This window comes from Hibiscus syriacus, unplaced genomic scaffold (assembly GCF_006381635.1).
Source record: "Hibiscus syriacus cultivar Baekdansim isolate YM2019G1 unplaced genomic scaffold, ASM638163v2 tig00113725_pilon, whole genome shotgun sequence".
Lineage (NCBI taxonomy): Eukaryota > Viridiplantae > Streptophyta > Magnoliopsida > Malvales > Malvaceae > Hibiscus > Hibiscus syriacus.
This window is the reverse complement of record NW_024063471.1, coordinates 18,581,923-18,605,126: the sequence shown is the minus strand read 5'-3', so window position 1 is coordinate 18,605,126 and position 23,204 is coordinate 18,581,923. Positions and strand designations below refer to the sequence as shown.

Sequence of the window (23,204 nt, the reverse complement as noted above, 5' to 3'; positions counted from 1 at the left end):
ATTAAATGTTTTATTAAGGTCAGTTACATTCTGAATTTCTCCTGATAGAATGAAATAATTCTTGAATTTTAGATTATTGGTTTTCTCATATGTGTAGGCATTATCATTCCAATTGTAGCACCTCGAGAAATACACAAAATTAAGATTTTGAGGACATTCCTCAAAATTATGATTGTCACCATAATAAACTCAAGTAATAATGGATGTTTATTTAACTTCATACATACCTCCAAGCTGTTGAATTTTCATCATCTTCTGAGTAATGTGTTCAACATGTCATTATCCATTGTTACGACAACATGTCTCCCTGACATCACCCTTGTTTTAGAATATATGTGATCATTGTTGGATATCCTCTCAAGGATTTCATATGCTTTATTTTAAGACTTGCCCAGTAATGCTCCAATGATTGATGCATCCACAACCATCCTCATTTGTATGTTAGACCATTGTAGGATATCTCCATTTATATCCAATGCTGGAAACCATGCTTCAGGCATTTGCATAGCAAATCTTTAAATCACTCCCAAGCTTCATACAAATTTTCATCTTCCAATTACTTTAAAGATGTGATGTCATTCCTCAATCTCGCATTAATGCTGGGAGGATTGAATTGTAGAAAAAACTTTTGGGCAGGCTTGTTCCATGATGTTATAACTATAGAAAGTAGTGAGTTAAGCCATACTTTGGCTTTGTCATGAAGAGAGTAAGGAAATAATTTCAACTTCAAAGGTTCCTCACTCCTTGTTGAACAAATGAATCACATACTTCCATGAATGCCCTCAAGTGTGCTATAAGATCCTCAGTATGCATCCCACTATACTATGCTATCAACTACAACATTTGGAACATTACATGCTTCAACTCAAAGTGGGCAGCATGGATAGCACGCCTCATAATGTTAGGATTTAAGTAATCCAATGTCTACAAAACATGTTCTGGGATAGGCTTATTGTAGTCATCGATCTTGTAGTAATTTTGTAGCATCAAAATATTTTGTAAAGCCGGAGCATCATAATGGGACATTTTTGGACTTTATTGATGTTGTTTCCTGATTTGGTGGATAGTTCGCTCTATTTCCAGATCAAACTATTCTAAGTCTTGGATGTTGTTCTGTGTCATGCACTAGCAATGCTACATTAAAGCTACCCAGACAAAGAAAATAAAACAAAGTTAGTAAAAACAAAGAAAATAATTCTAATGTAATACTCTTGCTACTCGACCATGGTGCCAAAAACTTAATGATTGCTATAGCATTCAACACAAGTATAAGTATCGTATTCAAGTAGTAAAAGTGGATGCAACTGAATGCATCGGATATAGAACCCACGGAGAGCAAAGAATCACATATTAGAATTGTTAACTTTGAATAAAAAAAATAAATGTTGAGATTGATTGGTAACAGAAATATAGAAAAGATAATGAAATCAAAATGGTAAATATAGGGAATGTAGTAGCATGCATGAGAGAAAATAGACCACTAGACCAATAAATTTTATTGTCATTTGGTAGTTTCTAATATGATTATGTTGTTTTTTGGTCGAAGGGTTCTGACATATGTTGTTGGTCCATTCCTTTGCGGCACAGAATCTTCGATTGGGAAAAGGCACAATAGAACAATCTATGGGCATTGGTATCAAATTTTAAAAGCTCCCTTTTAAAAGAGGATTGGGTCTTATGGAAGGGCTTAAGCGCCGAGAATTTCTCAGTAAAGTCAGATAAAACCCTTATCGGTATAATTGTTAAACTAGATTTAAATTAGAAATCTATAGCACGGATAGGTATTGCTCCCTCAAGGTCGAAGGTTTCTTATGGATTGTTTTTCAGGGATGAGTTTTGGTAAAGAAATAAATTAGCTGACCCTATTCCCATATGTAATGGGGTAAGGGGGAGGTAGGGTAGTAGGTTACCCCCAACGTCAGGTTGAGAGCAACTTCCGTGGAAGACATCCGTTATGAATTGCCCTCAGTGGGACTCGATCCCACAACCTCAAAGTTAAGAGCCTTGTGCTCTACCAACTGAGCTAGACGAGCAATTCAAAGTTTTGGTAAAGAAATAATTGGAGAAAAGAGGTAACCCCCTAGAAAATGGTGTCCTCAGTCCACTATGTAAGACTATTGACGAAATGGTTGATCATCTCATTTTCTCATGTGGTATTGGACGGTCCTCACAATGAACGAAATCATTTTCAATAACAAAGTCGTTGATACTGCCCAATTATTTTTTTATTGTTAAAGCTCAATGGGCTTGGTGGCTTGCTTTAGTAGACAATCTTAGAGCCGACCCATCCTTGCCAGTTTCATTACTTGCCTCTTCGTGATTGAGACTCGCTACTACTAGATGAAAGTTGTCTCCCCTAGATTTTTATCTTTCAGTATCGACGGAGCTTGTATTGCTACCAGTGGTAAATACGGTATTGGAAGTATTCTCTGAAACAATAAAAATATTACCCTTTTGGATTTGTCATCTCCATGTGGTTTTAGATCTGCTCTAATCGCAAAATTTTTGGCTATTAGATTTACCTTGATGTGTTTTCAACGTTCAGGTGGGTGTCTAACTTCGGCTTATTATCAAGTGTGATTGCCTTGTTGTGGTGAATTGGGTGAAGGATCCTTCAAAGTATGCTAGGACATTTTCTCACATTATCAAGTCCATTCACGAGCAGATTCGAAAGAAAGGATGAGCAGATTCGAAAGAAAGGATGGCTCATCAAACACATCCCTCGAGCATTAAACATTGATGCAGATGCTCTGGCTAAAGATGAAATTAATGGTGTCAAAGAGATAGTTAGGGTCCTTGCTTAATTTGCTATAAAATGATGGCGATTAGTTAATTTCGAAGCTGCTCCAATGAAGTTTAAACTGTCATTAGGGACTCTTTACGCTTTGTGTTAGCTATCTTTAGGGAGTCGATTTGTTCGTGTGGATAGAGCAGCTACACCAAAAAGATGAGATTGTTAGTTTTTTCGTAGTTGGATTGGTTTTGGATGAATTTTTTTATCCAGATTCTTGTATTATAGCCACTAAAGGTTGTTTTAAAGGTAGTCATTTGTCCAGGTTGGATTGAATGCTAATGGTAGGCCGTGCTGTGCAAGGTCCTAATCTGTCGTGTATGGAGAGATGTCCCCTCCCTGCTTTTTTAGGTATTGGAACTATTGTTGTACTTTGGGATTGATTTAATAAAATTTTGGGCACTTTTTCCACTTCCGTTGTCTTGGTCGAGTTTTAATTCGATTAAGTTAAGAAGGGGTTTTTAATGAGGCCCTTTTTACCCTTAAAAAATGATTATGCTCTAGCAATACAATTATGCATCATGCAATGATTAACACATTAATCCCCACTCAAAACTAAACAATTAACCAACAAAATAAATTTTCACCAACTTCATTAATCAAGCAGTTAACAAAGCAATGAAAATCGGTAGCATACATCTCCATATGATTAAACCCACTTTCACAAATACCGATGTTTTACATAAGTAGCATAAAACCTCAATGATTTCCATTTCTAAAAATAACCAATATTGACATACATAAAGATATTTCTATTTCTAAAAATATCAAATGAAGTTTCAGCACATAAAATTATTGATTTAAGCAAACTCCATAAAACAAACATCTTATGTTTAAATCCAAACAACACCATAACAAAATAAATCATTCAAACTTAAAAAGGTATTCCCTCTTTCAAACAAAGACACTATAAAAAGTTTGAACCCTAAATGGTCATCGCTACTACATCGTACTGCTCTTCGGTTGTTGCTACACTCCTCGACGAATTCAAACCTCCATGTGCGGTGGAGGAAAAAAGAAAATAAAATGAAAAAAGTGTGTAGAAAAGAGAAGAGATGTGAAGAGTGTGAAGAGAGGCTTCATTTGTAATCCCTAAAGGTCAGCATCCTCAAAGAGGAAAAACATGATTTTTCCTTTATTTTCCAGCCATTTTATAGTTGTATTGGACAATTGTCCGATTCCATAAAATTTTAAAATTACCTGTTGAGTCACTAGTTACTGCATATTCGGCTTAGTAATCTTGTATTGTATCATTTCACAACAACGTTTATATCATCAACAATGTCACAACTTCAGCAAACCAAATCACAAAAAATATCATAAACAGCCCAAAGCATATAAAGTCACTCCCAATGTGCAAATGATGTAAAATATGATGAAACAAAACCTAAAATGATCCTAATATGATCCTACTAATGGCAAAGTTTAAGCTTAACATAGGTAAAGTTATTATAAAATATAACTCTTTTGGAGAGTTATATCTTTATGGAAAGATTTTAATATCTCATTTCAAATCCATGAAAAATGTTGATCGGAAGATTTCGGGAGCAGTAATGTATTCTCACAGCCAGATTTTTAACAAGAGATCACCCTTCTCCACAGACTTGATTGTTCTTTCCAATACCTTAGAATCCATCTTCTCAACAAAGACCTATTCATTGTCTCAAGATTAACCATACTGAGACCACCTTCTTGAAACGATTTACACAATAGGTCCCATCTTACCCGATGAATATTGGATTTGTCTACATCTCCACTGCACATTAAATTTGTCATAAGCTTCTTTAATCAATTAGAGATCGAAACTGGCATTTGAAACATAGATGCGTAATAAATTTGTAAGCTCGTGAGATTGGACTTAATCATCATTACCTTACCTCCATACAAAAGGAATTTTGATTTCCAGTCTTCAAGTCTTTTGTGAATTTACTTACCATAGGATCCCGTAGGAATGTAGAATTTTGGTTTTCTCCCGAGGAAAGACAAAGATAACTGGATGGAAACCTATCTACCAAGAAACCAAGAGAATTAGGCCATCTTTGTAACAACGACTACTAAACATTGATGCCCAATATTTTACTTTTTTTTAGATTAAGCTTAAAACTTGAAGCTAACTTAAAAAATCTAAGAACTTGTTTAATATTCTGAATTTGAACTTCAGCTGCCCCATAAAAAATCAAGAGATCATCAGCAAACTGTAGGTGGGATACTAGAGTATATTCTTTCCTACTGCCAATATAGAACCTCGAAAATAGTCATAGATGGATAGCCTTTTGAATCATCAGGTTCAATGTTTCTCCAACTATATTAACAAGTAAAAGAGATAGTGAGCACCCTTGTCTTAAACCTCTCGAAATAGAAAAAGATTTGTAGGCTCCCCATTTACCAAACTCAAAATTCTAGCAGAAGAGATGCATTTAAGAATCCACGTGCACCATATATCTCTGAAGCCACGTTTTTTTCATAATCTGAATCAATAAATCTCAATCTATTGTATCATATGCTTTCTGAAAACCAATTTTGAATGTGATACCTCAAAGTCTAGATTTAGACACAAAATCTGTAACATGCTAAACCTAATTGGACCTAAAGTGTCACATTGGGCTACAGACACAACCCCTGCTTTTCAAAAAAATGTTCATTAGCATTTCAAAACATAATACATGGTATCAAAATAGACATACAAGACAATTACAAAATATTTTACAAATCGGAGCTTCGTGACACAATTTAAAATAAAAAAAAATAAAACTCTGAGTTATAAATTTGGATATAATAATAAGGTCCTATGAATACATATGACCACTAAAGTTATAGTGTAGGACTTTGAAAGAGATGTTGGAAGTCTTGCTGTGACAGTGCTCCACGATCAACTCTAATTACTGACCCGCAAACGACAAACATTCGAACACTGAGCTTAAAAAGCACAATAGTATAATCGCTAACATAAAGAGCATTATGAGTCTTATAAACATAACCATGATAAAAAATGGTACTAATCAGTATGTACATGCATGATCTTAATCAAGTACCACCTACTCAAGGTTTAACTATTTTATCACTGAAGTATGAGTCTCACGTTTCCCTTAATCCACTACTAAGGGCCTCGCCATGAGTACACATATATTGGTTCTCTAACCATACTGACTATAACTGCTTTGCATTATCTAAATGTGACACTGACACTCATCTGCATTATCTGAATGCAACACTATTAGTATCTGGTCTCACATAGCCATCAGACACTAGTCGATTGAGTGAACCTAGTATAACATAACATCAATGAAATTCCTATTAAGTTGTTGATTGATCCCCTAGTCTCAAATAGCCATCAAGTAGATCATGGAAGGGGAACCAGATGTCACATAGCATCGATATAATTCCTGTTTAATTGAAGCATTAACTCGATCTCACATAGCCATCAAGCCAAGCTTTAAGGATCTTTATTACAATGGAGTGATACAATTGTACAAGCATAACTGAGGGCCCTAAGGCTACATAACACTGAAAATACCCCACTATAGCAACTAAGGTAGCCTAACTACACTATAGTATAGTTAAACACACTAAAGTGTGGTCACCCTCTCACTAGCTATTACCATGCTCGTTCTCTTACCTAGAACGTTATGGAAGGGTTTGTTAGTATGTTACTTTTTTTAGTTTATTAAGATGCTCTATCCTGGTCATTCATTACTTAAATATGTTTTAGTCATTCTCTATCTCTAGAAAAGTCTATATGAGTTTCGTGATTTTATGATGATTACTGTGTTTGTTGTACGCTGTCTGAAACACTAGCTAGCTCGATACCTGACTGAGGTTCATTATTAGGTAGCTACACTCTAATCACCCTTATCGTACTTCTCCCTAAAACCCCTTGAATTAGAAGGACGACTTATATATTTTCGGTTTATTAATTTTCTCGAATCACACAATTTCTGCTATTACTGAATCTAACTTACTTATCGTACCGCTTGTCAGTACATTCTCTACAACGATCTTCATTCTTAATTATTTGATATGTTCTCGATTAAAGATACTTTAATGTATTATACTTAGTATGGTTACCTCAGTTGTAACCCACTCCTACGAGTGTTTTTAGGCTTCTTTGGTCATTTATATCCCCCACGGACTATGTTCCACCATTACAGATCATCCTTAGCTCTTATAGGCCTTAACCAGGTCAAATCTAACCATCCAAAGTAGGTATTATTTGATAATATACTTGCAATATCGATACCCTAAGACCAAGTACTGATACCTCTATGAGTATCGATACCAAAAATGGTTTTTGTTGTTAAAAATTTGGTGAGTTATCACAGAAGTCATAGGCACGAAACGTATCGATACTAGGTATCCTAAGTATCGATACTGTAAGGGTTGTATCATACTATCCCCAACATTATTGATACTCTCAGCTAGAAATCCCCAATTTTTTTCCCAATTCATCCAATATAGATATTGTTCATCCAGTATCGATACTCGAACCTAGAAATGTCTTATTTAAGCTTAGGAAACATCTAAAAATCATTTCAAATGTCTTATTTTTGGTTTCTAATCATTTTCTAAAGCTTTAGGAGGTTAATTAGGGCCATAAACTGGTATAAAAACACATGTTTTATATTTAAAACGTCATTTAATCATGAAATCAAACATAAATCATAAAATTTTCAAATACAAAAGTTTTAGCAATTCTTGTTGCTTATGAAAGCTCTAACACTCCAAAGGATTAGAAATACACTACCTTGGTGTTAAAATCCCATAATGGAGCTTCTTTAACCACCCAACACTCTCCACTAGGGCTTGGATGATAAAACCCCCACTTTCTCTAGCAAAATAAGAAGCCCAAAGCTTGAATCCTTAAAACAATGTTGCTGGAGTAATTAGTGATAAAAATGAAGCTTAGAAGTAGGAGTTGGCTCCAAAAAATTAGCCTTAGTTATGTAACTTGGAGAGGAAGAGAAGGAAGAAGAGAAGTGATAATGAAGAAAGTGAAGAGAAGAAGATGAAAGGAGATATAAAATCTCTCATCCTTTTAAAAATAGGTTAATTACAATTAAGCCCACACTAAACCCAATGGCTTTAATTATGAAATCCTTAAAGCCCATATACCTCTTGGGTAAACAAGAAACTACTATCCTGAATGTGGGGTGTTACAACTCTCCCATCCTTTAAAGAAATTTCATCCTCAAAATTTACTTAGATTAAATAACGACATATCTCTAGCTCATACTCTTTCAAGCCTCCAATTACCTAAACTCTTATCAAGTCTGATCCTTAAGGAAGAAATCCTCATATCATGATATGCAACACGATAACTCACAAAATCGATACGATTTTCTAAAGGGCACTATATGCGTTGAACCTTAAGCAATAACCTTCGAAAGGCCCAAGGCCAAAAAATCTTGTTCTTGTTATCTAATATTGAGTGCTCGAAATGTTTCACAAGGGAAAAGCTACTCCTTGATCCAAAATTTTATCGGTGACCCTTTTCACTACCTAACTCTAATAAGACGAGTCAACATACTGCATAATTCTATAAATCTATGATATTTGTTGGAATTAGATAACTCATCATGCTACACGTTGAGATCTTATAGGCACTTGTCAAATAGCGTCTCGATGATGACTACTGAAGATATGATGACAATTCTTGACTTCCTAACATTGATCTCTACGCTTTTGCTTTGCAACTCTGATTCAATACTCATCTTCGGTACTTGACTATTCCTCATTATCCTTTCGGTTCATACATGCTCTACTGATTGAATCGTGCATCTAACGTACCCACAATTGAAAATCAACCACTTGCTTAGTGAAACTAGTAACATCTAACTCTTCAAGAGAGCATCTAACACAAAGCAAAGATCAATCAATTGCTCTTTGAGTTTGAAGGTATTATGCCACTACGTTTGGTACCCACGATTGCTTACCATAACTATGATATTTAGTGATAGCTAACATTAGTCAATCGAATCTTAAAGTACTTAATCTATCTTAGTCTCAAGCACTAAAATACACAATATTACAAAATGATGCATATTGTTATGTAGTTATATAAAACACATAACAATATTTCGAAGACATCACAGATAAGGCTTAGCTTACCTAGCTAAACTACTTACTGTTCATGAACGAATACATTATGATGATATCATAAGGTTCTCTATACCTCGAGACTCATAACTCACTATTTTACCTATAGTACCCTTAGTAATTAGGGTGAAATTTTGGAACTGTTACATTAGAACGTACACCCTGCTAACATACTCATCGTGAGTACTTGGGGCATCTGCACCCAGTTAGCAACTGAAGTGTCTAGGAACTAGTTGAGATATATCCTGATATTTTGGGAAAACAAGGTGATCGATATATTGGCAAGAGTAACATGGGTATTCTTAACACTCTCATAGAGAACCTTATCTCCAATGTTGAACTTGTGATTACTAAATCTATCCGGGTTGGTCATAAAAATCCTCTACTGGCAATGTAAAAGCATCTTTAAAGTCTCATATCTAACTTGACAACTCACACAGATATTCCTCTAAAGAACACATAAGTGTGGAGGATTCTACGGGTCAACATTCTCTTAGAGTTAACTTTCAATTCAACAAGGAACAACCACTTATTCTCATACTATAGACTTATAATCCTGAGGTCAAATCAACATTTGTGCTAACACCTTGCCCTTAGTTCGACTATTGAGCCTGGCCCAAGCTCTCAAAGAATATCTAAGGTAATATTCTTTATTCCATTAAGGCCTACTGACTAGGCACTTGGATACTCACGCTCGGATCCTCTACACGAATACTTTTTCGATCCTCTACACAAATAATTTTCCTACCTAGTTCACTTAACACTACAGAAGAATGCATGCACTTATACCTATGGGAGAAACATAAAAAACTGAGGTAGCTAAAAACATAAATGGCATCTCATATGTGACATCAACATCTTGACCCTACCTCTCTATGATCTGATAAGTTAGTTCACACATAGTAGAATCAGGAATAAGTATATCCACTTATCTACTCTCATTCCTGAGCATAGAACCATCACCTCTATGGCTAGGCTCTCTACTATGTTGAACCACTGAGATCACTTTCCTCGATCGCAGTAAATATTGCCATCTGAACTAGAGCAATCCCTTATCATATGCGACAAGGATCCACATCTATAACACTTCCTAGAAAGTTCAAAGTACATTTCTTGATGATTTTTTTCCATAATACTCATACTCTGGATATCTCACAACTCTATCAGAGCCTTTAGAGCTCGCCACATATTGTGAAGCTAGCGGTCTCCTATGAGACCCCATGTTAAACCCTGACTCAACTGGAGTGAAAACGATAACATCACTCTCCTATACTTTCATGAACCTCTGGCTTTCTCTACCACTAATTGAGATAGATCCACTGGTATACAAGCCCTTATACTTGGGCTACCTGATTTTCCCAACAAACACTTCCTCATTATTTACATCCCCTCCACGACCTTAGCCTTTTATGCCAACTCTAAAAACACGCTAGGCGAGTTCGTCACCAATTGTGTATGGATATCAATATGAAGTCCCTCGAGTAACCTTTTACACCTCAAAGACTTAGTTGCAACCAACTTTGGAGCATAATAGCTCAATCGAAGAAAATCTCTCTCGTACTCATACACTGAGTGTTCTCCCTAAACTAGGTGAGAAAATTGCATTCTCAAACCATCCATGTGTGCCTCACCGATATACTTGCCTCTAAACTCGCTCAGGAACTGATCCCATGTAGGTACATGGCTGTAGAGCCATCTCTACAGTCTTTCACCAGTCGATAGCATCACCTTTGAGTAAAACGGTGACACACTCTAACTTACCTTCTAAGGTAAGGTGAAACCGCTTCAACATCTTCATGTTGTCCCTCAACATTGATTGGTCGAATCATCATCGCTTGAATCGAAGAAGAAAATGTCTTGTACCTCCTCGACCTCTCTAATGAGGACTTTTTATGTGCTAAAGTACTCTAGGTGGCTGGATGAACAGTCTACACTCTAGGAATTGCATCCACTATCTCTCTGAGAGTGAAAGTAAAACCTCTGAAGAAGTTTGCCTCGATGACTCCTACACCTAACAAGATCCCATGATCTTCTACCTTATGAAGGAACCCATCGCTGACACTATCGGGATGAGAGTATCGACTCTCAATCCTATCCTTATGACCACGTTCGAAATTATCAACCATCGTAAAACTCTACAAGTAAATTAATAAATGGAACACGATCAGGATTCTAGACTTATACAAGTACTTTAAGTACCTAGGGGCATTTATTCACTAAGACCTTAATAAAACTGACCACTAGGCCCTATAACCGACTCAACCTGACACTCTGATATCACTAAATGTAATACTCTAAACCCGATTAGGCCTAAAGTATCACATTGGACTACCTAGACAATCTCTGATTTTTCAAAAAATGTTCATTTGCATTTCAAAACATAATACATAATATCAAAATAGGAATACAAGATAGTTACAAAACATTTAATAAAACGGAGCTTTGTGACACATAATTTAAAATAAAAATAATAAAACTCTGAGTTATAAATTTGAATACAATAATAAGGTTCCTATGAATACATATGCCCACTAAAGCTACAGTATAGAACTTTGAAGTAGATGTTGGGAGTCTTGTTGTGACAGGGCTCCATGATCGACTCTAGCTACTGACCTACGAATGGAAAACATCCGAACAATGAGTTTTGTATTATCTAAATACGATACTACTGAGGGCCTCGCTATGAGTACACCTCTATTGGGTCTCTAACCACATTGACTATAAATGCGACACTGACACTCGTGTGTTATCTGAATGCAACACTTACTCTGTTGTGCATTATCTGAATACAACACTGCTAGTATGTGGTATCACTTAGCCATCAGACACTAGTGAACTAAGGGAACACGGTGTCACATAACATTAGTGAAATTCCCACTAAGCTATTAAATAATCCCCTAGTCTCACATAGTCATCAAGTCGATCAAGGAAGGGGAACCCAATGTCACATAGCATCATATAATTTTCGCTCAACTGAAGCCTTAGCTCGGTCTCACATAGTCATCAAACCAAGCTTTAAGGATATTTATTGTACTGGACTAATACACCAATATATGCATAACTAAGGGTCCTAAGGCCACATAACATTGACAATGCCCCACTAAAGCAACTAAGGTAGCCTGACTACACTCTAGCATAACTAGACACATTAAAGTGAGGTCACCCTCTCACTAGCTGCTATCTTGCTCGTTCTCTTGCCTAGAACGTTATACAATAGTTTATTAGTCTGTTACTTCTATTAGTTTATTAAACGACTATATTCAATTTATTTTTTACTTGAAGGCATTTTAGTCATTCTCTATCTCTAGAGAAGTCTCTACGCGCTTTGTGATTTTATGATGATTATTGTATTTTTTGTTTGCTGTTTAAAAAAATAGCTAGCCCGATACTCGACTTAGGTTCATTACTGGGTATTGACATTCTAATCACACTTATTAAGTGGCATAAAAACACATGTTTTACATCTAAAACATCATTTAATCATGAAATCAAGTATAAACCCTAAAATGCTCAGATACACAAATCTTAGTAATTATTCATGCTTATGAAAGCTTTAACACTCCAAAGGAATAGAAATACACTACCTTGGTGTTAGAATCCCAAAATAAAGTTCCTTTAACCGCCCAACACTCTCCTCTAGGGCTTGGATGATAAAACCCCCATTTTCTCTAGCAAATAAGAAGCCAAAAGCTTGAATCCTTAAAACAATGTGTTGGAGGAATTATTGATGAAAATGAAGCTTAAAAGAAGCAGGAAATGGATCAAATGACTTACCCTTAGCTATGGCACTTGGAGAAGAAGAGAATGAATAAGAGAAGTGAGAATGAAGAAAGTGATGAGAAGAAGATGAAAGGATATATAAAATCTCTCATCTTTTTTAAAATAGGTTAAATATAATTTTGATCATTCTCATCTTTCTACAATTCAAAAATACCCTTTTTATGGTTAATTTGGCTCAATCCTAATCCAATTTGGCTCAATCCTAATCCAATTAAGCCACACTCGGCCCAACCACTTCAATTATGAAATCCTTGAAGCCCACATACCTCTCGGCCAAAACTACTAGGCCAAAATTTGGGTGTTACAAAATCTATGGCTTTATTGGAAATTGGAGAACAGTCTAAAATCTACTAACTCAAAATAGAAACAAATTGTGATTCCCCAATAATCTACCCAATGCATGACCAAAGCCTTTTCGATAAAAAAAAATTATAGTAATTAAAACAAGCCCCTAACTAAGTTGATAGGGAAAAAATCCTCGAAGGATTCTGGACTAACAAGCTTTAGAATGAGACTGATGAAGGATTGGTTAATTTCGGGTTCCCAATTATTTCCTTAGTAGAAATCATCAAAGAAACATATAATGTCTCATTTTGGTTGTGACCATAATTTGTTGAAAAATCCTAAGTTAAATATATCCGGCCCCGGAGTCCAATAAAGGGCATCCCACACGTTACCCCCGTAAATTCCCTTTCAATGAGTGTATTTTGATTTGCATTGATTTGCTTGAAAGCAAGGCTTACCTATCCCCTCAAGTGACTGCCTCTTATTGTAAGCTTTAGAGAATAAATTAAAAACGTGCTCTTTAGTACTAACAGGATAAAAAATAACCATTCTTCATTTCTCAATAAAGTAATGAAATTCACTCTTTTCTTGGTTGATGTAGTCAAATGAAAAAAATCGTGTATTCCTATCCTCTTCATTGAACCATCTTAGCATTAATTTTTGAAGCCAAGCAGTTTCTTCCTTTTGGAACTCCTCCCACAATTGAATCCTCAAATTAGCTAGCATATACGACATGTCTTCCTTATAACTTGGTCTCTACGATCTATCTTCAATAGCTAAAATTTCCTTCTCAGGGCTATAAATTACATTAGTGGAGCCCCCGATCGAATTTCCTACCTATTAATTAAAAGCCATTTTAGAGCTTTTCATCAAACCCCTAATCTTTATCTGTAAATTCAACTACTTTGATTTCATTATAGAGTTGATCATCGTATTAGCAAACTCTTCCTCCTCATACCAAAAATAAAAGCATCTCGCTCAGGCCCCCAGTTAATAGATAACTCGACCAGTAGGACAACATTGTGGCTTAGAAGAGATTTTTCCAATATTTTTTCAGAAATATCAGGGAATGTGATCTCAAAATCCACTGACACCAAGAATCGCTCCAATCTTACAAATGAGAGAGGGTCTCAATTATTGCTCCATGAGAACTTCCCCCTGTAGAGGAAGGTACTTTAAACCAACATCAAATACAGATTGTTTAAACAATTCAATAATCGCTTTATTTAAGGAGAAATCCATATTTTCCTTAAGATATAGGAACATGTTAAAGTCACCCTGATACATAAAGGAATCTGCCAAGACTTTGTAAAGTTTAGTAGTTCATCCAAGAATGTATATTTTTCTGAGTCTACTGTCGAACCATAAACGTTCATTAACCTACATTTCAAATTCTTGGACGGGAAAAATCCAATAAGCATGATAAATCTTATGAACACATACTGATTAAAGACTTTGGAAAAATTCAAATTCCACATACAAAGGAGACCACTAGATGACCCAAGAGAAGGAGAAGAAATAAAGTTAATATTCAGATTTGGCCAAAGCTTTCTAATTTTAATACAATTGAATATATACACCTTAGTTTCCTGAATCAATACCAGATTCTGAATAATCTTTCGCACTACACATATGTAATACTCCAAATTTTGACTAGTGACTAAAATATAAGTTTTGTTTGAGGGCTAAAGTATAAACTTTGTAAAAGTTTAGGGACGAAAAATATAATTTTGAAAAGTTATTTTAGTACGTATATGATTATTTTGGCCTAAAACAAGGATTTTCGTGGGAATCAGATTTTCGGTACAAGATTTGTGTTAAAAACTATAAAGAGATAAAATTCAATATACAAATCGGATAATCTGATCGAGTCGGAATTTCACGAAAATTTGGAGGATGCCATAAAATGGTTGTAAATATTATTTACCTATTTTAGATTAGAGAAATTTAGCTCAGATTAGCGTCATTTTTTCAGATTTGGTCGAACAGTGGAATTTTAGTGACTAAAATGCAATTTTCAAAAATTGCATGGCCAAAGTGAAAAGTTAAATCCAAGTTGAGATATTTTTTACTAAGGAATATTTTATTGGGGAAATTTTCATATGGTGATTTGTAGGATTCATTAATAGCTATAATGGAATTTCTTAAAAGTTTAATTAAGAATTTAATTAAATTAGATTTAAGCCAAGTGTAATAGCTTTTAAATTCTATAATAATTGAGAAACAAATCAACATCTTCAGCTCCTATCTTTTTCTTGGCCGAAACTCCTCTTGCTCAAGGTAAGAAAACTTTGTTTCAATTTTTAATGCTATTTGAATGATTTTTGGACTAGGTTGTGAAATAGATAATTATTCGACATGAAATTCTCTATCATTTGGCATAAATATTGTGTAGTGAAAATGTTTGTGTGATGAGAATTGATGATTAGGATTATGAAGGGTTTGGTTATTTTGAAGAGTTTATAAAGAATTTTTATGTTTTTAAGGTTGGAGATTAATTCTAAAGTATGTATGATGATTTAAATTATCTATACATGCTTATATTAGGTTTGGTCACTTTAGGATTTATGGAGAATTAATGGATTTTGATTTAATTTGTGGTTGTAGTGATTGGAAATACATGAATTTAATCATGGGAGGTTGAATTCATGTTTGAGATTGAACAAAAAGTCCACCTATTGTGACATGATATATTCGGCCATAGGGAAGAAATTAAGGAGAAAATGTTGAAAAAGTTCCTATGGTCTAGAATGAATATTATAACTGTTCTATGTATTTTTAGGTTGATTTGAATCAATTTGGAAGCTTGAGTTAGAAAAGGGCTAATGTACAAGTTTTGAGAAGTTTGGGTCTTTAATGTGAAAATATACAATTTAAGGGACTTAGTATTGATTTATAAGGATAATATGCTGGAATTTATAAGTTAGGAAAGTTGTTGGGAACTAAAATTTCAAGTTTGATAATTTTAGTGGATGAATTCGAAAGGTTCCTAAAACTTAAGGTACTTGAGAGTGATTTTATAAAGGTGATGGTATTATTTTGAACAAGAAATTTCAATGCTGGAAAATAGTATTATCATGCTGGTTTTTGAGTTTAATTAATGAGCTTGAATCAAATTTTGAGTTTATGAAGTTGGGTGATTGAAATTAAAAGTTTAGGAATGTTTGGGTTGAAATTACAATATTTTAAATGTTAAAGGATTGAATTGGGTGTTTTATTTAGTTGCTAGAAATTTTATGTGATTAATGTGAAGAGCCATTATGGATTAAATAGGAAAGTTAGTATGAATTCTAGAAAGAATTCATAATTAGTGGTTGTATTATGAAATTAGTAAAAGTTGAAGAGTTGATAGTGAAACTAAATATTCATGGAATTTAATGAATGTTTTGAGAAGTTTGAATTATGATGGAAGTACGATTTATTGTGTGTGTATTATGATTCCGAGATGATAGCACTCTTCTGACTCATGTACCTTATATTCTCTTACATATACATTGGGTTATAATAGTAAATGTGAAAGTTATGATTGTATATAGAAAGGAATATGGAATTGAAAAGAAAGTTCTGAAATATGTTCGAAATAAAAGAATAAAAGTTATTTATGATATTTGATGATGACTTACATGATTTTTGATAAAATCATGAGATGATGATTTTTAGGTTTTCAGAAGGGAGACAACTTGACTAGCCTGGTTTGAAGTTTTAATTTTTTTTTATTTAAATTATAGTTTATTTGCCTATATTTAATGGAATTTATATTTTAGCTATATTTTTGCCTCACTAAGTTTTACATAGCACGTGTTGATCTATTGTGTGGGTTCAAATATGGTAGAGGACGTGAAGTGAAAAGTTTGCCAGCATCTTGTGGAATATCAAACCTACCGACAGTATCAGAAAGACATCCTAACTTTAACTTATTAGTGGTGTGTACATTATATATGTCGTGTTAATTTATCATATTTATAATAAAAGGGGTATGAAATAGCAATTTAGAACTGTTTTAATGTTTGGTTAATTTTAATTATAATCGTATTTATAAATGAATATTTTGACTGGTTTTAATTGGTTTTTAAATTAAGCATTATTTAGGCAGTGATATATATAATTATGAACAGTTATGAACTACCTACTTACTGATTGAAAATGGACTTGTTTTCATTGATTAAATTTATTTTACGATTTCATATGAATAAGATTAAAGTTTTTAAATTGAAACAAAGAAAGTAAAAAAAATATGAGATTTTAAGTTTTTATGCTCAGTAAATGTTTGTCAAGTTGATGTGAGACATATATGGGCTATGAGTTTTACATTTATTGGTATTAGAGCAGCATGTTTAGTCTATCTCAGCCTAAACTGAGCCTATGTTATATTAGAAATATGTACATGCCATTATGAGGTCAAAATTACTGATCTGGTATGATTTTATTAGTGATGCTACTTCTTAATAATATAATATAGAAATGTATGTGTTAGATGTTAGGAGTTAAGAACTAGGGTAAGAACGTGGACAATATTAGAAATAGAATCGATATTAGAACCAATCACTACAAGAAAATATACCTTTAATGACACACGAACGATGACACACGCTAATTTATGACTTGCAAAACATGTGTGTCATAAACAAATGTCATGTTTTTTAAAATCTGAACGATTAATGACTTACAATAATGTGTGTCATATTTAATAGTCATAATCCAAAAACACGGAGTACACTTTTTAATTGTATGTCATCTTTAGGAGTCGTACTCTAATTTCCCCCATTACTTTCACATTTCCCGCTTCTTCCCCGCCTAATGTTTTTCACTCATTTCATTCTCTCCTTTTCTCTCCTGCTTTTCATCCCGACTCTCTTCTTCTTGTTAGGCCCGAGTTTAAATCCCAGCCTCTGCCGCCCATTTCCGCCTCCGATGAACTCGACGATCTTCGTCTCTTCCACCGCGCCACCGTCTCTCCCTCTGCCTCATCCCACCTCTCCTCCTCCTTCTCCCCTAAAATCGCTTTCCGTTTCTTGACCAACACCAACCTCCATTTCCTCCCCTTTGGAACTGTTTCTTTGGATACACTAAAACTTCTCTTTTCAACGAGTACGTCCACGCTGACCCCATCGTCAACGTGACTGAGTTAAAACGGTCTCTTCATTTTCAAAATATTTGGCGGCCGATTGTGTTTGGTGTTCCCGACGATTTAAAAGGTGCTCGCGATTGTTAACTTGTGCATCTTTTCCAATTATACCCAATGGTTTCTTTTTCTTATTAGCATAAAAGCTCTCATTTTATTTTCTTAGAGGTCAGCTTTTTTGTTTCGATCAATAATCGAGTTTCTTTGGCGTGCGATTCTTAATTTTTAATATTTTATCCTCGAGGATGTGGATTTAGAAGCTTGGGTTGTGAACTGTTGCTTGTACTTTTTATTTTAGGGTTTATTAATCAATGTATCTAGTTTCTGATTTTTTTCATTTCCGTGCTTGGAGTGACCGATCTATTGTTTGGCTTGTTCAGTTCAGGCTTTTCTTCTCTTCTTTGGGTTAGGGTTTTCTGATTTTGTGGATAGTTTTGGTTAGAAAGTTCATCCATGAGCTCGAATTCATTAAACAAGTGTGTGTGACTTTGAGTTCATTAAGTTTGGCTTCACACTTTCTTGTCCCTAGTTCTGTGCTTCTTTGTTCTTTAGAATTGTATTTGATGCAACTGAGTAATTGTTATATGAAATTTGCAGTTCTGTGTAAAGATTTTTGACGTTTTCATATGGTCTTTCACTCCTTGCAACGTCAATAATGACTTTGAATTTGCATTTAACTAAGTTTTTCTCGTTGACGTCTGTAGTTGCTCAGAAAATGTTGCAAACTGTAAAGAGTTTCAACGTTGGACATGGAATTGTTTAATTATTCAGCTGGGTAGGGATTGCCATTTTCTTAGTAAATTGTATTATTTCGTGAAAGTTTATATTTTCATTTGTCTCGAAGTTCTTTTTGTGCAGCACCTTACTTTTGTTGTCCGCTTCCCTTTATATTCCTCTGTCAATTGTGTGTTCTGATTTATCTCAGAAAGACTAAAATTTTGGCATTTGGCTGATTAACTTTCCAGGTTCTCAGCCAAGATTGTGAAGGTGCTTTGCATTCCCTAATCTTTTTGCCAAGTTTTTAAAGAGTGGAGTTATATGCCTTGGATTTTAAAGTGAGAGGATGGCATGTTTTAGGAACTATTCAAATGAAACAGTCTCACATGGTGTCTTGAAAGAGAAAAGGCATGGGCAAAACATTGGTCGGGTTCTGAGATCAACAGAGAATGAGGACATAGATGGGACTGATAGTGAAAGAGAATTTGGTATTAACATGGATGGACAATATCAAAGTGACGTGGCTGGCATTTCAAATTTTGAGCAGAGTAGGTTGCATCGTGATATAGTTACTGATAATGGGGCTGGTATTTTAAATTCCAATTTTCAGCCAGTGAGAAAAAGAACAGCACCCGGGAATTGGGGTTTAAATTTTTGGAAGGACTGTCGGCCTATGGATTGCCATGGTGGATCTGATTCTGGTTGGAGTAAAAATCAGACCATAAGAATTTTAGGAGGTTCAGTGTATTATTCATCAGATGACAGGGATGATATATTAGAATCAGATGTTGATGAGGCACAAAAAGATGTTGGCAAGACTCAAAGGGGTCACTTTGATGTCCCAGAAGATGAGATGTTATCTGATGAATACTATGAACAGGATGGGGAAGAGCAAGGTAATACAATGCATCATAGAGGCTTTGTCAATTCTACTAGGTTAAATATTAGACCACAGTCAAATCATGTTTCTATCGGGAGCAATGTGTCCAGGAGTTCAAGAGTGTTAAATTACCGTAACTACAATGATGACGATAACAATGTTGATGTTGATGCAGATTATGAGAAGAAGATGGTAATACACCTTCCCTTCCTGTCTTCATTTGCTACCTTATTTCTTAGTACAACATTTCTTATTGAGTCACTAAGACTTAATAAATTAGTGTTTTTGATTTATCGGCTATATATAATCCTAGCCTTTAAATATGCAATAATATTTTTGTTCCCTTGATTTTGAGATGCCAAGTTTTTACTGTTTTATTTGCAGAAGATGATCCTCATGATGCAGATTTTGAGCCTAACTATGGACTTGCAAGTTCTCATGCAGGGAATAAGGTTATTAAATTATTTTTACTTCTCAACTTCTTTTGTTCTAGTTTTAATTTTATGATTTTTATGTTATTCTCCTTCACATTTGAAGTTTTCTAAAGGCATATTTTATCCAATCCTTTCTTTGTCGTAAGGGAAAGATAACCAGGAAAATATCAAAATGTGAATTATAGGACTTGAAGCATGTAGATTGATGTTACATAGACTAGGGATCGAGTGTCGGCATAAGTATTTGCTTGATAAGTGTAAATTATGTTTTTGACAATCTTTAACTTTAACTTTTAGCTGTCATGACCCTCTGGTAAAAAAAAAGAAACTATTTTAACCACTTAAAGATGGAGCCTTTTAATTCCATGAATTTAATTGTACCATGTAAGAGAACATATTCGTTACTATGCTGGGGTTAAGTGTTAGGAATTTCTTCCTCTTGTAGAATGTAAAAAATAGGGTTTCAAAACCTCTTCTTTTATTCTACTGGAAATGGTGATGAATACTACTGTGTAACGATATTCAATTATAGGGCCACAATTAAGATTATCCATAATAAATTATATTCTTAGTTGGTCATGAAGCTTGACTCTTGATGGTTGTGTTGCTTATGCCTTATCATTTGCATGATCTTTCTCCCCACTAATTTAGTTCTTAAACAGGATAAAGACTGGGATGGTGAATATTCTGAGGAAGAAGATTATAGTAATGGTGATGAAATAAATGTTACAGATGAAGACGATTCTTATCTTAAAAAGAAACCCACGGGCAGGCAATAGATTAAAGTTGGGTGTAATAATGTAAAACCCACTAGAGAACATAAATCCTCCAGTCGACAAAGAAGAGGGAGATTGTCTTTTGATGAGGATGATTACTCAACTGAGGATTCTGACAGTGAAAGCGATGGGGATTTCAAGAGTATGACACGAAGAAGTGGAAATCATCATAAAATTAATGTTCATTCTAATATGGCAACAAGCATGGGAAGACATAATGAAATTCGTACTTCTAGTAGGTCAGTCAGGAAAGTATCATATGTTGAGAGTGAAAAAAGTGAAGAAATTGACAAAGGCAAGAATAAAAAGACGCGAAAGGTGAAGTCTGTTATTTTGTTATGGTCGATACCCGATATTGTTTCTTAGTAGGCATGTTTTATCTTTGATATTTGATGTAATTGCTTGTAAATTTGAATTTTGTGATGTAGATCATGCAAGCATCTATACACTTCACATATACATTATTATATCGACTTAAGCATTTTAGTTGTATATTATTCATATCTGTCTTATGTGATCCTGTCTAATTTGTTTTGCACCAACATTATGGTTGATTATGTCCCTCTTTCTCCCTTGAGATTATTTACCGTAGTTCTGCAAGGAATGCCAACAATTTATCACAAGGACCGAGTAAGTTGAATTTTCTTAATAGGGAATTTAGATGTCCTTTTATCATCAAATTTTTATGTATTTTTCTGTTCTGGTCGGAGTATATACCGTCTTTAAAAGTTAATGTTGTTATGCTTTGTGCGTATTCATTTGATTCTAGTCCCCAAATGGATGACAATGTAAGACACCGTTCGATTTAGTTTTAGTGAAGTTCTTCAATGCAATTTCTTGAACAATTATATCATGTTTCTGTTGCTTTTGTGCCTGCAACTGCCTGTTTTTATTATTGAAACTTGTTAAGAACATTGAATCTGAAGCTTATCCACTTTTTCTGTAGACGGTTGTGATATATGTGGAGAACATGTAAAAATTAGAGAGTGATGAAATTGGAGAACTCGTTGGAAGAACAATGCTTATGGATGTGGTGGACCGGCTGATAGAACTAGATGTAAGTGAATTGAATTTGCCTTGGAATAAAAAATTGTTGGGTTTGTATACCGGTGAGTTTATTAGAGTTTCATATAATTGGAGATCGGATGGGATGCCATTTTGCAAGATGATTTCAGCAAAGGCATATTTGAGATGGAGCTTGAAGATGTGGATGCCATTGAGGAAAATGATGAGCCTGATGTTGGAGAGGTATAGTCAACATGTTTATGGTTTTTAATCTGTACCTTTGCACCTTAATATTATTCTAAAACTCTAGTAACCAGTTTATGATGTAAAAATGATGGAGCTCATTTTGTAATTTCGGTTAAGCCGTAAGAGTCTGGCTGGAAACAACATTGCTGAACTCAAACTTGTTGGTTGATGAAACACAACTAGAATCAGGAAGCCTCAACTCCATTGGAATTGAGAATACAAAGTTGCTGAAAAATCTGATAGAGTTTCAAAAAGTAAGATGTCATTTGGTTTGTTGAAACATGAGTGCATGTTTGTGCATAAATATACTGGACCAAGGAAGGTGTTTTCAGAAGTTTAATGTGCATATTAGGAATGTGTTTGTTCTATATATTGCAAATAGTTTTAACTGTTGCAATTATTTTCAATTATTTTTTGTGTGCACACCCGGATGGCGAGAGCATATTAGTAGAACTTTATTATGCCGTGATATTTTGTATCGACATATGATTACAATATTTTTGAAACTTAATGTGAATATATTGTATGCAAATGGATTGCTTATATATAATATGATATATATATATATATATATATTTAGTATTATGAGGCATTAAATGTGATTTAGTTTGATTATTTGTCAATCTACAATATATATATATATAATTTACGAAATACAATCACGACACACGAATGTGTGTCATCTTTTTTAATGATGTGTGCTTCAATGACACGCAATGTAAGTCATACATGTGTATCTTATATTTATGACACACAAATATGTGTCATCTTAATTTATGACGGGGCTTCAATGAAGTTCAATGAACGTCATAAATGCGCGTCATAAATGTGTGCCATAAATCCGCGTCATAAATTTGTGTCATAAATTTATGACGCACAGTTACGCGTCATCTTAAATTCATGTCGGTGGCTTCAACGACAGGAAAATGTGTGTCATCTGCACCCATAGATGACGCGCAATGCGCGTCATTAAAGGGGTTTTTTCTACTAGTGAATTCAATTGGATTCAAGGAGAGTTTAGTATCTCGCCCTAGTAAGGTTAGGGCTATCAAGGATTTTCCTCGATTATGTGGAA

At 34.5% G+C, this 23,204-nt stretch overlaps 1 long non-coding RNA gene and 1 other non-coding gene across 2 annotated transcripts; both read left to right on the top strand.

The window, feature by feature from the left end:
- The first annotated feature begins 482 nt into the window (after positions 1-482).
- LOC120187797 lies at positions 483-589 on the top strand. Its single transcript, XR_005522342.1, has one exon. It is a non-coding gene; the product is annotated as a small nucleolar RNA R71 (small nucleolar RNA).
- A 19,223-nt stretch (positions 590-19,812) lies between these two features.
- On the top strand, positions 19,813-21,162 carry LOC120187511. Its single transcript, XR_005522294.1, has 3 exons — positions 19,813-19,860; positions 20,053-20,120; positions 20,765-21,162. It is a non-coding gene; the product is annotated as an uncharacterized LOC120187511 (long non-coding RNA).
- Positions 21,163-23,204: the final 2,042 nt, after the last annotated feature.